This window comes from Podarcis bocagei (assembly GCF_964188305.1).
Source record: "Podarcis bocagei genome assembly, chromosome: 3".
Classification (NCBI taxonomy): Eukaryota; Metazoa; Chordata; class Lepidosauria; order Squamata; family Lacertidae; genus Podarcis; species Podarcis bocagei.
Window position 1 is genome coordinate 81893040 of NC_138127.1, and position 15083 is coordinate 81908122.

The window sequence follows — 15083 nt, forward strand, 5'->3', positions numbered from 1 at the left end:
GCAATGTAATATTTAGTCTAAGATGGCTGCTGCATATTTGTTCATTCATAATAAACTTGTCTGCTTTTGCATAATATGAAGTTTTTTCTTTCAGCATAATTTTTTCTAGTTTCCCCCCAATTTCCTAGTTCTGGTACAGATGTTTTCTGCTTTGGCCCACTGTTTCTTCTGCCTGAACTCATGCCTATGCATGAAGCAGCCATTCATGCTCCCCTGCCTCAATCTTACTAATGTTGCATCTCCTTGTGCCTCCTTATGATTGTTAGTTGGACAGCTAATGAAGTTGGATGGTGGGAGATTTATACTGTAATCCAGTGTTTCCCAACCACTGTTCCGCGGCACACTAGTGTGCCGCGAGATGTTGCCTGGTGTGCCGCGAGATGTTGCCTGGAGGGAGGCGGGCGAGTCGGGCGGCGAGAGGCGGGGTGGCGGCGGCGAGGAGAGGCCGCCCAGCGCGGGGCTCTCGCCGTCTGCCTGCCTGGCTGCCTGCGAGCTCGGCGGGCAGCGCCTCCGTCCGCAGCGCCCGCCTCGCGGCTCTCATTCCCTGCCCCTGCCAAAGCTCACCCAGCCAAGCCGCGCTCTCCTTCCTGCCTCACTTTGCTGCCTCCTCCCACCCCCAAAGCTTGGAGGTTCCCCGGCAAGGGGGAGGGAAAAAATTGAAACTTACACTTTCGTGCGTCCCTCCCGGCGTGACGCTGCACGCTGACGTCACGGGGCTGTAATGGTGGTGTGCCTCGATATTTTTTTCATCAAACAAGTGTGCCTTTGCCCAAAAAAGGTTGGGAAACACTGCTGTAATCAACAAAAGGAAATACCTTTTCCCACGTAGGATAGATTAAATTATGAAATTTGCTGTCACAGAATATGGTAATATCTTGCCACCAGCTTAAATAGTGTTAAAGGAGGATTAGACAAATAGAAGCCTCTCAGTGGCTATATGTTTTCCTCTTAAGTTCAGAGCCACCAGGCCTCTGAATACCAGTTGCTGGGTAACAATAGCAGGAGTGATGTATTACATTCATACCACCTTGCAGGCTTTCTGGGGGCATTTCTGTGGGAAACAGGATGATACTTATGATCCAACAGAGATAGTCTTACATTTTGGACAGGTTCTCAGCATTTTATATTTCCCCACAAATGGGAGACCTTCAGAAATAATGGCCTCTGACTATCAGCCAAATACACCTTTATGCATGAAACAAATGGAAAGTTTGAGACATTGTTGCTGTATGCTGCTGTGCCATAAAAGATTTTAAAGACTCTATCTACCTGTTGACAAATGGAAGGGTAAAGTTTGTTTCCTTTGCTATCTGTTTTGGAGAATTCCATATTGAAAAAAACATGGCATAAGTTTCAAAGGAAACGATAAAATATTTTGGGCTGTTATCTAGTGTTAGTCATACATAGAGTAGAATTATTGAACTTAATACAGTAGACATGGTTAACTTGGGTTTACTCTGAGAAGAACTTGCATTCAACCCATTGTCCCAGGGTAATCAAATGTTTTTTTCCTTTTTGGGATACACAGCCCTTCTTTAGTGAACTGCTTCATATTCAATTAATATAACAGTTATCACATTTTGCATGCTTTGGAAACAAAGACTGGATGCAGCTTCATAGTCCACTGTACATATGGAAGCAAAATACATGATTGTGTGATCGCATATAACAGTTTACACATGGCTGCATGCTACAACTTAAAGAGAAGTTATTTCTGTGAAGGAATTCTGCACATTTGAAACCCGTCCGATTTACTTTAATTTAGAATGCATTCCTATTATCTTTACAATTTGTTGTTTGAAATAAAGTGGGGCTGGAATTGATTTTAAAAGGGGAAGCTACCAAAGTATCTGTCAAACAAAACAATTTGCAGTATATATTTTAGCCTGCTGGATCTTTGAAATGTAACTGCATCGGCCTACTTGGCAAAAATGTTGTTTGAAGACATATTGCGTTCCACGAGCAAATGGAAAAAATGGGCACCTGTCATCATATTTAGAAAACAGCTGGGCAACCTGGCCAAGTGCCACAGTCTCTTTTCACATGGCCTTTATGCTGAAATCATCCCAGCTCCATTCCTAGCACTGAAGAAACTCAATGCCTTTAAATGGTTACAGAAATTCAGGAGACACCTCTTGTTGCAATAAAGTTTACTTCAGATACTTCTAATTAGTAAATTGTACTACACTCTTGTAGACCAACTGCTGTTCTTCTGTGTTTCTTAAGTGGTGAGGTGGAAGATTGCTGTCACCCAGCCTCTCATTTCTAGAGTGTAAATTCCCCTTGCCCTTTCCCTGCCAGCCATTGCTGCTGCTAAGCATTGCATTTGTTGGCACCAATGGTATTAAAGGTGCCTTTAGATGAGTGGCGGGGAAGCCTGTTCTCTCAGGAATAATCTTTCAGCAGTCACATGCTGGAAGTGGGTAGGGTCAGAGCCAAAAGTGGGCAGGACATCCAATTTCTCTCTTTCTGTCACCCCCTTTTCTTTCTCCTTGCCACTTGCATGAAACTGGACCGACAGTTGCATGTGAGCTGCAAGTTGTTAGCCTTTGCTTTAGAAACTTATCCATCTGTATGACTACTTACCACACAGCAGATAGTTAAACTGCAGAACTCGCTCCCAAAAGACACAGTGATGGCCACCAACTTGGGTTACTTTAAAAGAGGATTAGACAAATTCATGTAAGTTAAGGGTATCATTGGCTACTAACCCTGATGGCTCAGTCTACATCCCAATCCCAAAGAAGGGAAGTGCCAAAGAATGCTCCAACTACCGCACAATTGCACTCATTTCACACACTAGCAAGGTTATGCTTAAAATTCTACAAGGCAGGCTTAAGCAGTATGTGGACCGAGAACTCCCAGAAGTGCAAGCTGGATTTCAAAGGGGCAGAGGAACCAGAGACCAAATTGCAAACATGCGCTGGATTATGGAGAAAGCTAGAGAGTTCCAGAAAAAAATCTACTTCTGCTTCATTGACTATGCAAAAGCCTTTGACTGTGTCGACCACAGCAAACTATGGCAAGTTCTTAAAGAAATGGGAGTGCCTGATCACCTCATCTGTCTCCTGAGAAATCTCTATGTGGGACAAGAAGCTACAGTTAGAACTGGATATGGAACAACTGATTGGTTCAAAATTGGGAAAGGAGTACGGCAAGGCTGTATATTGTCTCCCTGCTTATTTAACTTATATGCAGAATTCATCATGTGAAAGGCTGGGCTGGATGAATCCCAAGCTGGAATTAAGATTGCCGGAAGAAATATCAACAACCTCAGATATGCAGATGACACAACCTTGATGGCAGAAAGTGAGGAGGAATTAAAGAACCTTTTAATGAGGGTGAAAGAGGAGAGCGCAAAATATGGTCTGAAGCTCAACATCAAAAAACTGAAGATCATGGCCACTGGACCCATCACCTCCTGGCAAATAGAAGGGGAAGAAATGGAGGCAGTGAGAGATTTTACTTTCTTGGGCTCCATGACCTCTGCAGATGGTGATAGCAGTCACAAAATTAAAAGACGCCTGCTCCTTGGGAGAAAGGCGATGGCAAACCTAGACAACATCTTAAAAAGCAGAGACATCACCTTGCCAACAAAGGTCCGTATAGTAAAAGCCATGGTTTTCCCAGTAGTGATGTATGGAAGTGAGAGCTGGACCATAAAGAAGGCTGATCGCCGAAGAATTGATGCTTTTGAACTGTGGTGCTGGAGGAGACTCTTGAGAGTCCCATGGACTGCAAGAAGATCAAACGTATCCGTTCTTAAGGAAATCAGCCCTGAGTGCTCACTGGAAGGACAGATCGTGAAGCTGAGGCTTCAGTACTTTGGCCACCTCATGAGAAGAGAAGACTCCCTGGAAAAGACCCTGATGTTGGGAAAGATTGAAGGCATAAGAAGAAGGGGACGACAGAGGACAAGATGGTTAGACAGCCTTCTCGAAGCTACAAACATGAGTCTGACCAAACTGCGGGAGGCAGTGGAAGATAGGAGTGCCTGGCATGCTCTGGTCCATGGGGTCACGAAGAGTTGGACACGACTAAATGACTAAACAACAACAACAGCCTTGATGCCTGGATACTGCAGGAGTGTTGTTGCAATCAGGCCCTACTTATGGGCTTCCCATGGGCATCTGCTTGGCCAGTGTGAGAGCAGGATGCTGGACTAGGTGGGCCACTGGCCTAGTGCAACAGGCCTAATGTGTGGCCAGCTCTTGCTTGCTTGAGATAACTTTAAGTGACCCACATTTATGTGGGTCTTTACCAGAGAATCTGCATCCTGTACAGTGCTACCTCCATGGAGCAGGGGGGCTGGAAACCATGCAGCTGGGACTTCCCATATGGCTGAAACACTTAGATGGTCTCCTAGTTGCATGGGAATTCCTTGTGGAAAAGTGGCTTCTACCTGGCTGGGGAAACATTTAAAGGCACCCAAATTCCCGCTTAACCAGGTTATGTCGCCGATTAGCAAGCATGATTAAGAGATGCCTTATTGGTGAGACTGCACTGTAGAAGTGAAGTGCAATGGAGAACATTTAATATGTACCAAATCTACATATTTTGTTTATAAACATTTAATTACTTTGAATTAAAATTCAATTTAGGATCCTTTCATAGCTGAGCATTTTAAGCATTTTTTAAAAAAGCTATTTTCATTCCAAGTAAAAGGCTCTATTGAACTTGGTTGCTGATATCCTAATTTCCTAAATACAGGCCAAAATAGGTAAGCTGGTGGAGATTAGCAATTGTCATGCTTATTTGGAACAAATGGGATTACTAAAAAAGGAATATATTTTGTATCATGTCTTATGCTTACTGTACTTTTTAACTGAATAAAAAGATAATCTGTTTAGAAGTTTAGTATCTTCAAAGTCTTGCTTTCCCCAGGTCTCTTTCTAATACAATTAGCACCATGCATAGTCATTGCTTCTGAGGGCAAGATGGACTGAACTCAGGAGAGCTGAACCGTATCCTGAACTGACACAAACAAATCTCTTCCCTTTGTTGTATTCTCATTGAAGTGCAAGGGATGAGTAGATGGAGTTTGTGTTATAACTGCCAACTTTAGTATTTGTTTCCTGAGTTGGGTTTTAGGAGATTCTTGAGGACTTTAAAATTTTATTCTGGTTGCTACTTAAATGAACTTAGGTCTGTTTTGAGCTGCTGCTCAAACACATTATAATTTTTTGCTGGTAATTTTTTGTGTTTTAATGTGTTGTGAACCACTTTGGGAGGGGTAGTCCTGAAAGGTGGCAAAATAAACAAGAGGACAGCCCCTTTCTGCATAAGAAATACTCGGGGGGGGGGGACCACTAAAAATTTATGCCAGCTGCATTAGGATGCTGCTTGCTCCTGCTTTAATATATTAATGTTTTCTATTATTTGTCAGGATGTTGTTGTTGTTGTTTATGGTTTTGACTTTAAGTAAACTATTGTTTTTCTTTAATGAAATATCAATAAAATGAATATTTAGGAACTGAACTAAGCATATATGAATATATTAAACTGCCTTGTGCCAAGTAATATGATGGATCCACCCAACTAAAGTAATAAATACAATTTTAATATATTTATTAAAGCATTCTGTTCTATCATGGATATCTAAAACAGCAAGGGAATAAACAGTCATGTTTTGTTGCTGGTAGTAGTTATTTTGTTCTTTGATTAAAAAAATTATTTCTAGAAAGTCCAAAGCATTATGATATCAGAATTGAAATTCTGAAGGCAGGCAGCTCACATCTCAGAATTACTACTAGGTTAATCATCGTTGGCTTCTCTTGTATAGTTAAACCTTTTGGAAGGTTCCGTTTCTCTTTCTCGCTCTCTCTTTACAGTTAACTGACTGACCTTCTAATTTTAGCATTGAAGAATTATAATTAGAAATATTTCCATAGTTGTTTACAAACACCGCCACTCAGTCACAGTATGTGTCTGCAATTTTAGAAGGACTCTGTTATCACCTCTAGAGTGGGGTGAGAGGGCATTTCAGTTCTTTTCAGCTTATTCAGTTGATGAACACAATGAGTGTATTGGGGTGGAAGAAGGAGAACTATTCCCAAACCCTTTTAAGATAACCTGCATGTGCTGTGAGCATTTTACATGTCTAATTTCAAACAAACAAACAAACAAACAAACAAACAAACAAACAAACAAACAAACAAACCATATCTTCTTTGGTGATCACTCGTAGCCGAGTAAGATTGTCTTCCATGAACATGGTCTTAACAGTGAGTCTGTAAGTGACTGTAGAGGCCAATTCTGGTTCCACACATCCTTCCACAGTGTGGACATACGTTTCCAGGTCCCTTTCATCCTGAGTTTGAGCGTCTTCAAAGTCCATGATACCTTGGGTAAAGGCTGTTCTCCAATTGGAGTGATAATCAGGCATCTGAACAACATGACCAGTCCAACGAAGTTGATGTTGAAGAATCATTGCTTCGACACTGGCGATCTATGCTTCTTCCAGTACACTGGCATTAGTTCGCCTGGATTCCCAAGTGATGTGTAGAATTTTTTGGAGACAACGTTGATGGAATTTTTCGAGGAGTTGGAGGTGGTGTTTATAAATGGTCCATGTTTCACAAACATAAAGTAAGGTTGGTAGTACAATAGCATTTTGGTTTCCTTGTGAATGTCCCGGTCCTCAAACACTCTGCACTTCAACTGGGAGAAAGCTGCACTCACAGAGCTCAGGTGATGCCTCCCATGCTGTTTTTGCTGAATAAAAAAATTCCTTCCAGTAGCACCTTAAAGACCAACTAAGTTAGTTCTTGGTATGAGCTTTCGTGTGCATGCACACTTCTTCAGATACACTGAAACAGAAGTTGCCAGATCCTTCTATATAGTGAGAAGGTGGGGAGGGGTGTTACTCAGAAGGGTGGTGGGAATGGGAGATAGGCAGATAGCTGAGAGAGCCTCTTGACGACTCTTAACGACTGTAATAGGTCTTACAGGAAAAGGCAAGGGGTGGGAAGGTGAGAAATGGTTAAGTTATGTATAGTGAGATAAGAATCCAATGTCTTTGTTCAGCCCAGGTCTTTTCATGGTTTTAAGTTTGGTAATGAGTTGTAATTCAGCAGCTTCTCTTTCCAGTCTATTTCTGAAATTCCTTTGTAGTAAAACAGCTACTTTGAGATCTTGTATAGAATGTCCTGGGAGACTGAAGTGTTCTCCTACTGGTTTCTCTGTTCTGTGATTCTTGATGTCAGATTTATGTCCGTTTATTCTTTGGCGTAAGGTTTGGCCTGTTTGTCCAATATAGAGAGCTGAAGGACACTGTTGGCATTTGATGGCATACACAATGTTAGACGATGAGCAATTAAATAGTCCCGAGATGGTATGTGTGATGTTGTTGGGGCCAGTAATGGTGTTGTCCGGGTGTATGTGGCAGCAAAGTTGGCATCTGGGTTTATTGCAGGCTCTGGTGCCAGTGTCTGTGTTAAGTCTGGTTGTAGTATTATTGTGGGTTAGGAGTTGTTTAAGATTGGGTGGCTGTCTGTAGGCAATGAAAGGTCTTCCTCCCAGAGCTTGAGAAAGAGAACTGTCATTGTCCAGGAGAGGTTGTAGATCTCTGATGATGCGTTGTACTGTTTTAACTTGGGAGCTGTATGTGATGACTAGAGGTGTTCTGTTATTTTCTTTTTTGGGTCTGTCTTGCAGCAATTTCTCTCTGGGTATCAGTCTGGCTCTGTTGATCTGTTGTCTAACTTCATCTGCTGGGTATTTTAGTTCTGAGAAGGTTTGCTGTAGATCCCTTAGGTGAGAGTCTCTGTCTGTAGAATTGGAACAGATGCGGCTGTAACGTAGTGCCTGGCTATATACAATGGACTGTTTGGTATGTTTGGGATGGTAGCTAGAGGCATGTAGATATGTTTGTCGGTCAGTTGGTTTGCGGTATAAGGTGGTGTCTATGCGCCCATCCTGTATTTTTATAGTAGTGTCCAAAAAATGTATTTCTTGCATAGATTGATTCATTGTAAGGTTGATTGTGGGGTGAAAATCATTAAATTTCTGGTGAAAGGTGTCCAGGGTCTGTTGACCATGTGTCCAGATGATAAAAATATCGTCAATGTATCGCAGGTACAAGAGAGGTTTGAGTGGGTAGGAGTTCAGAAAACGTTGTTCTAAATCTGCCATGAAGATGTTGGCATACTGTGGGGCCATGCGGGTGCCCATTGCTGTGCTGCTGATCTGAAGAAACAGGTCATCACCGAATTTGAAGTTGTTGTGGGTAAGGACAAATTGGCAGAGTTTAGTGGCAAGGTCCGCTGTGGTTTTATCTGATATGGTGTTCCATATAGCTTGTAAACCATCGTTGTGTGGGATGTTGGTATACAGAGATTCCACATCCATAGTAGCTAGTATAGTATTGTTGGGAAGATTATTTAAAGATTGTATTTTCCTCAGAAAATCTGTGGTGTCACGTACATAGCTGGGAGCATTGATGGCATATGGTTTCAGAACAGAGTCCATATAACCGGAGACACCCACTGTAACAGTGCCAATACCTGAAATGATGGGGCGTCCTGGATTTCCTGGTTTGTGTATTTTGGGTAGAAGATAGAAAGTTCCTGGTCGAGGTTCTGTTGGTGTGTTGGTGAGGATCTGTTCTTGGATGTGGGGGGGTAGCTCCTTAACAATCTTGTTTAGTTCTTTCTTGTATTCTTGTGTGGGGTCTGAGTCCAATTTTGTGTAAAAGGCGGTATTGGAAAGTTGTTTGTGAGCCTCCTGAATGTAGTCAGTTTTGTTCATGATGACGACAGCTCCACCTTTGTCTGCTTCTTTAATTATAATATCTGGGTTGTTTCTGAGATTATTTATGGCTCTCCTTTCAGCATGGTTTAGATTTTGTTGTAAGCGATGGTGTTTTCTGGTCACATCTGTTTGGATTCTGTGGCGGAAGCAGTCAATGTACAAGTCCAGTGTGGTATTGCGTCCATCAGGAGGGGTCCATGTGGAGTCCCTTTTTGTGTAACACTTTTTCGGTGGTAGTTGGTGGTCCGTGTTCTGTTGGGAGGGTGGTTGTTGTTCTCCAGTGGGTTGAGAGGCGTTGTGTTGTGAAGTTGTTGTTTGCTCTGATTTGTCTTGTTGTTGTGTGTGTTGAAAATACTCCTTCAGGCGTAAACGGCGGAAAAATTTTTTGCTGAGTTAGTAGCACCAATGTGTTTTTGCTGAGTTAGTAGCACCAATGTGATCTCTCTGGGGCACAAGCCTGGGCTCCCCAGGTGAAAACATCCCTACTCTCAGCTTCGCTGATGTAGTCCAAAGGAAAGGAAAGCATTACATTTGGTACCAGCTTGGCTGTAGGAGTTGCCAGAAGGAGGTGTACAAGAAACCATTCAGCCATCTTAGGGGCTCCACTCTAGATTTGTGTAGGGTTTATTCCTTAGCCTTTCTTCTCCTGAAGATGCCCTTCGAGGCAGTGGGTACAAATTTTTCCTTGGGATTTATTCACAAAGCCTTTAGAATCAGACTTTTACTTCTGCTAGATGGCTACCTTCCCAGCTGGACGAGTCCCATATGCCCCTCACTTCCCCTCTACAGCACATGCAGTAACTGCCTTCTTGACCATTAGGCCCACTAATGGGGCCTTTCTGTTCTCATCCTGAAGCAAAGTTCTTAACCCAAGGTACTATTTCTGGGTTAGCAGAGTCTGTAACCTGAAGCATATGTAACCCGAGGTACCACTGCATTGGTCTTGTCTGCTCAATCTATCACAGCCTGTCTTCACATGCAGGGGTTGTCCCTAACTCACTGAGGGTTTGAGACTCATCAGGTACCTTCACCTGGTTTAGCCAGCCAGTTGAAGCTGTTTACTAGGGTGTGCCAGCTGTTGCATGCTGACAGCTTCTAGAAGCCATAGGTGATAGCTGAGTGCAGGATGAGGACCAAAGGTGGACAAACTACCCAAGAAGGAGCATGACTTGTCCCTCACCAGAGGTGCTACCCCTCTCCCAATACCCCCAAAAGCTTCTGGAAAAAACTTCTACTGTATTCAGTAGAAGTTTCTAAAGTCCTCCCCCTTTAGAAACTTCTACTGAATACAGTAGAAGTTTTTTCCAGAAGCTTTTTTCCAGAAGCAAAATTTTACTTTGGACACTATGGGTTTTGTGCTAGATTTCAGTGGCATTACTTTGGAGGGCATGGTGTAGTAATAGATCAAATGACTCAGATTTGGTTTCTGGGATCTCAGTTAAAATGGGATCCAAATAAGAGGAACTGTAAATCAGCCAGGGTTGTAATATGCAATAATTTCCCCCTTCTTTCTTCAGTTTCTGAGCTTTTTCCATCTGTGAAGGCCTTGCTTAGATTAGGGCAAACATATATATCTGTGGAGCTATTTTTTATGGGTTTGCAAGGCTTGGTATAATGTAGGAGGACCTACAAATTATCTTAAAGATTTTTAGAAGACATAGCTAAAGTGCGAAGATATTAATTAAAATTAATGGGCATGTCTTCAGGTGAAAGAGCACATACCTGATTGCTTTGTGCTTACTTCAGCATTTGTAATACCATTTGAAATATATTTTATGCAATCCCAAAAAGTTATTGGAATGCTTGAGACAAAGTACATGCTATAAATGTTTCTTCATATGCTTGAGTCCAGAAAGGCAATGTACATACCTACAGGTGAGAGTGGTCAGAGCAAAGAGTGGTTATTAAGTGTCTTCTTAAGCTGTCCTTTTTTTGTTTATAGATGTACATCCCATTCACCATGAATGCCAAGTCAAACATGAATATTGGTAAAGTAGCAAGCTCCCTTGTCAGATATACAGAAAACTATTCTTACTTCTTTTGAACAGTTTGGCTTTTTTTCAACAGATGGGATGTTTTTACAGCAGAGCTAAAGTGAAAAGTAAACACCACTATATGTTGCAAGTAGCAATAGCTGAAAAAAGAATGTCCATTATTAGCTACTTAAAGTGTTATGGGCACCTGAAACAGACATTTATTTTTCCTCTTAAAATTGTGCACCTTCATAATTAATACAGCATACATGCATTAATTTCAAGAGATGACATGTCAGAAAGAGCAAGGGTAACCACTCATTTTCTCTGTTAAATTACATGCTTGCGTAACCACAGTGGATGAATGAAGTACAAAATCAGGTTGCCTTTAAGCAGTATCACCTCATTGACCTCTGATAAACCAGATAGTAAGAACACAGATTTTCCATTTTGTGCAGAAAGTCAGTCAAAGCTTGTCCATTATTTTAAGTCTCCTTCAAGACTATAACCTGGGGGGATTTCTTTAGTGCATGTGTGGATTATTTTCACCTTACAGGGCTAAAAAACGTTTGAGAATTTGATCATGAGCTAAATGCCATGTTTAATGAACAGGAAAACCACCTTCAAGAAAATGCATCATAGATCAAATTGGCCTAAATTTGTACAATAGCCACTTTTGTTATTAAATGTGCCAGCACCTTGTTTCTAATTTTGTCAGTTCATATATTTTTACCAAAGCCAAATGTTGTACTTGGACACAGAGAACCATTGAGAAAATTAAACTGACACAAAGCCCAGTCATAGTGCATTTTGCAATATTCAGTATTAGAAATTTCACTTTATGACAAGTGGCAGTACCTGTTATGTAGGTAAACTGGTTGCTCTAGAGCTGGCTGCTGTCTTTTCCTTTCACCTGAGCCACCTGATGTGATTCAGCAAAGAGTGATTGCTTGACATGGTCTCAGTTTTTCTCCCCTAGTAAGTTATTTGAATCTATCTTTCTGAACATTAATTTTCCAAGCAGTGAATTGAAATAAGGACATTTTTCATGGAACAGTTTTAAAAGGGAACTAATAATCATTTTTTTCTTATTATTTTATGCCCTGTGATTTTTCACCACCCCCACCAGCTGGTTAATCATGCAAAAGCTGAACACTTCATTAGCCGGAACATGTTTGCCCATGGGCATTTCTTTAGTAAATTAGTTCTTTCTATTTATGCAGGTAAGTCATAGCCAAAAGTCTTTAAGGTACCAAATGAATTAATTCCTTTCACTGAGTTATCAAGAGAATGCAACTTTAACTATGAGTACCAGTGGTTTGATATTACTTTTAAATTATGAAAGACGAATCATTTCCAGGAATGTGAGAAATAAAATTGCCTTTTGGGATGCCTACACTTGGTAGTACTTTCACAAGGTTCCTTTCTGCTAAGGAAACATTGTAAAAATGTGTTGTGTGTTTGTATTTGTGTATTCTGCTGGTCCTTGGTTAGCCCTTTGTTCCATAACTAGCTGAGTTTTAACCATTAATTAAAACATGTGGTTTATAGATGCTTAGCTCATTTGAATCTGATGTTGTAGTTTGAAAAACAGAGTAGTCTTGGGATGAACTTAGCTTTCAAGCAAATGACAATGCAGAGCCTTCTATATACCACAGAGTTTCCTGTAATCAATGTTGTTGTGAAAATACCTAGAACTGAAATAGTATGAAAAGTACTTCTAATATAACTCTGCAAAGCTTGCAATGCAACGGTTGCTTGCAAAACATTTTCCAGAAGGGCAGCTATATTAATATGTTGCAGCAAAACCCGCCAAGAGTCATGCAGCCCCTTAAGCATAACATGCTTTCATGGGTTATTTATTATTTATTTATTTATAACCCACACTTTCATTTAAAAAATATCAAGGTTGGTACACAGTGCTATTTTTCTAGAAAAAGAGGTGTCGAAACTCACCATGAACGCCTCCCTTGTTCTCTTATAATGGCAATGGTGCCCACCTGAAAGGTGCTGTAACTGAGTTCCAGTTAGTTCCGACTGAAAAAAAGCCCTGGTGGTACACAACAGATTAGAATAACATCAGCAAAACACATAATTAAAAACATCAACACATACTGATTAGTTTAAAAGATAAAATTCATATTTCAAAAGCTTGTCAAAAAATATAGTTAAGAGCCCACTTTCTCATATGCACTAACTCATATCCACAGTTGGTGTCTCTCTCTCTCTCTCTCTCTCTCTCTCTCTCTCTCTCTCTGTATGTATATTCATCTATGTACTGGCGGCAACCATTTTAGGCATGTCCAAATGTCACTTGATTGCTGACGTATGGGTCTTTTTGGACCTGAAAGAGCAAAGAACAGGGGTGGAATGAGGAGCGCTTACTTTTTATGCTGGACTAAGTTTTGATTATGCCACCATCAATCTCTTCCCTAAAAGCAGACATATATTGAGAAATTTGGTTTGGTTGTGAAATGAAGCACATGTGCAGACCTGTTTCATTTAGATCAGGACTAGTTGTGAGAATGGACAACACAATAGTTACACATTTCCAGAAATGCTTTTTAAGGTTTACCAAGAGGCTAGTACTCCTGACATCACAAAATGCACAGTGGTTCATATGTATGCAATTTAAATGAATCCCATGTGAAAATAATTCTCTGAGTTTGGGGGTCCATTTACAATTGAGGGCTACATTAGATGTTTCACAGTAGATGCATCAATGTTCTCCTGAATTTAATTAAAAAAAAAAAATCAGCTATGAGAGGCTTGAATGGAATGCCACTGAACATTCTTAACCCACTCCCCTGCTTGATCCAGCAAGCTACATTTCTCCTCATAGGGGAAAAGAAATAGAGTCCACACATCTTTTTGGGGGTGCGGGCAGCCATTGTGGGCCACTGAGATCCAGCACCAAGGGCCTTCTGGCGGTTCCCTCATTGCGAGAAGTGAGGTTACAGGGAACCAGACAGAGGGCCTTCTTGGTAGTGGCGCCCTCCCTTCAGATGTGAAGGAAATAAGCAGCTATCTTATCTTTAAAAGACATCTGAAGGCAGCCCTGTTTAGGGAAGTTTTTAATATTTAATGCTGTATTATTTTTAACACTTGATTGGGAGCCACCCAGAGTAGCTGGGGAAACTCAGCCAGATGGGCGGGGCATGCATAAATAAATAAATAAAAATATATTATTATTATTATTATTATTATTATTATTATTATTATTATTATTATTATTATTATTATTATTATATAACAATGTTTGATAAACAAACTGCAGGATGGGAAGAGGATTAAGTTACATTCCTGCTACTTTTCTGCTCTTGTTGGTATCCTTTGAGGCTGTTTTCCACTAATATCATCCCGTCGATTCCTTCAGATCTGCTGGAGAGATTCTTCTCCATGGTCCACCTGTGGTTGAAGCACAGTTCATTTTACCTTGGTAGATTTGCTTTGTGAAATGTCTGTCAGTTCATTTCTGAGCTCAATTTAAGATGTTCCATCTAGTGTTTAAAGTCCTAAATTATGCTTCCTTGCATATTTTCATTACACACTTTTTCTTGTATACTGAAGACCTTTTTATATTTTTAGGACCAATCATATTACTTTGATTGTAATTTGTTTGAAACTGTCTTTAATGATATATTTTGAATTGTTGTGACCTTCTTTGGACTTTATGCTGAGAGGTGTGCAATAATTTGTAGTACTGGTGGTAGTTGTGATATAAATCTTTTAAATAAATAAAATTAAACAATTTCAGCCCTTTTTTGCTATGGAATTTTTAAGGCGCATGTGTGTGTGCGCGCACACACACACATATTAAATCAGCTACACAACTGACGTGCTGGATTGAAGATCTTTATGTGATGAGCCCTTATCTCAGTAAATTGTATTTGCTTTTATCTGGACTTGCTGATTTCCTTAATTAATTTGTTGTTAGCCAACCTGAATGGTGCAGACACATTAGAATGGTGGGGAATAAATTTATGAATAAAAAATGAAAGACCAAAAACCACACCCATACGCAACACTGGAAGAAAAACCTGATTTGTAACTTACAGCAAGCCAGTTGAATATTGCTGTGGAGAGCAGGAATCGGAAACCTGTGCACTGTCAGATATTGTTGGACTCTAGTTCCCATAAGCTCCAGTCAGCATGGCCAGCTGCCAGGAATTATGGGGGTTGTAGTCTAAGAACAGTTTCCCTATCACTGGTATCCTATTGAAAATGTATTTTTGTAAGTAGTACTTTTATGTTGATAGAATTTCTGTATGAAGCCATGGTGTCAATCTTTTAACTCAGTAAGATGTTAATAACTTTTTAAAAATAAAAGATAGGTATTTGAGAAATACAGTTGAGCTC

At 40.6% G+C, this 15083-nt stretch overlaps 1 protein-coding gene across 12 annotated transcripts in view; it reads left to right on the forward strand.

The window, feature by feature from the left end:
* The window catches only part of ESRRG (estrogen related receptor gamma), a 485944-nt gene that overhangs the window by 72987 nt on the left and 397874 nt on the right, over positions 1-15083 (forward strand). Inside the window, exon 1 of one of the 12 annotated variants that reach the window (XM_081186044.1) lies at positions 14911-14958. The exons of the other annotated variants lie outside the window; for them this stretch is intronic. The gene's annotated coding sequence lies outside the window, so the exon portion shown is untranslated. Of the gene's footprint in view, positions 1-14910; positions 14959-15083 lie in introns of those variants that run through there. 12 annotated transcript variants of the gene reach the window in all.